A 658-nucleotide genomic window follows, 5' to 3' on the forward strand; every position below is an offset into this window, starting at 1 on the left:
GGGATCTGAACCCGTGGCCCTGGTGTTATCAGCACCGCACTCTCCCGAGTGAGCCACGGGCTGGCCCCAGATAATACTAATCTTTCCATAAACTTTTTCAAGTACCCTCATAAAGACACATATAGTTTAAAAGTAAACGGATGGTGCTATGGTCTGGATGTGCCCCTCCAAATTCTTATATTGAAACTTATTTGCCAGTGTGATAGTATTAAGATAGTAGGATTAGGAAATGATTAAGTAATGAGGGAAGAGCCCTCATGAATGGGATTAGTGACCTCATAAAAGGGTTGGAGGGAACAGCCTTCATCCTCATGGGAGGACACAGTGTTCAAGGTGCCATCTTGGAAGCAAAGACCGGGGCCCTCACCAGACACTGAACCTATTAGGGCCTTAAGTTTGGACTTTCCAGCCACCAGAACTGTGAGGAGATAAATTTCTCTTCTTTATAAATTACCTAGTCTGTGGCATTTTGTTATAGCAGCACGAATGGACTGAGACAGATGGACAAAGATATAACATGCTAACACTAAGAAAGCAGGAGTAGTTATATTAAAGTCAGACAGAGCAGATTTCAAAACAAGGAAAGTTATTAGGGATAAAGGGGGCATTACATAATAATAAAGGGGTCAATTCTCCAAGAAACCTAAGGATCTTTAAC

Source organism: Galeopterus variegatus, unplaced genomic scaffold, assembly GCF_000696425.1.
Source record: "Galeopterus variegatus unplaced genomic scaffold, G_variegatus-3.0.2 Scaffold2696, whole genome shotgun sequence".
In the NCBI taxonomy this organism is placed as follows: domain Eukaryota; kingdom Metazoa; phylum Chordata; class Mammalia; order Dermoptera; family Cynocephalidae; genus Galeopterus; species Galeopterus variegatus.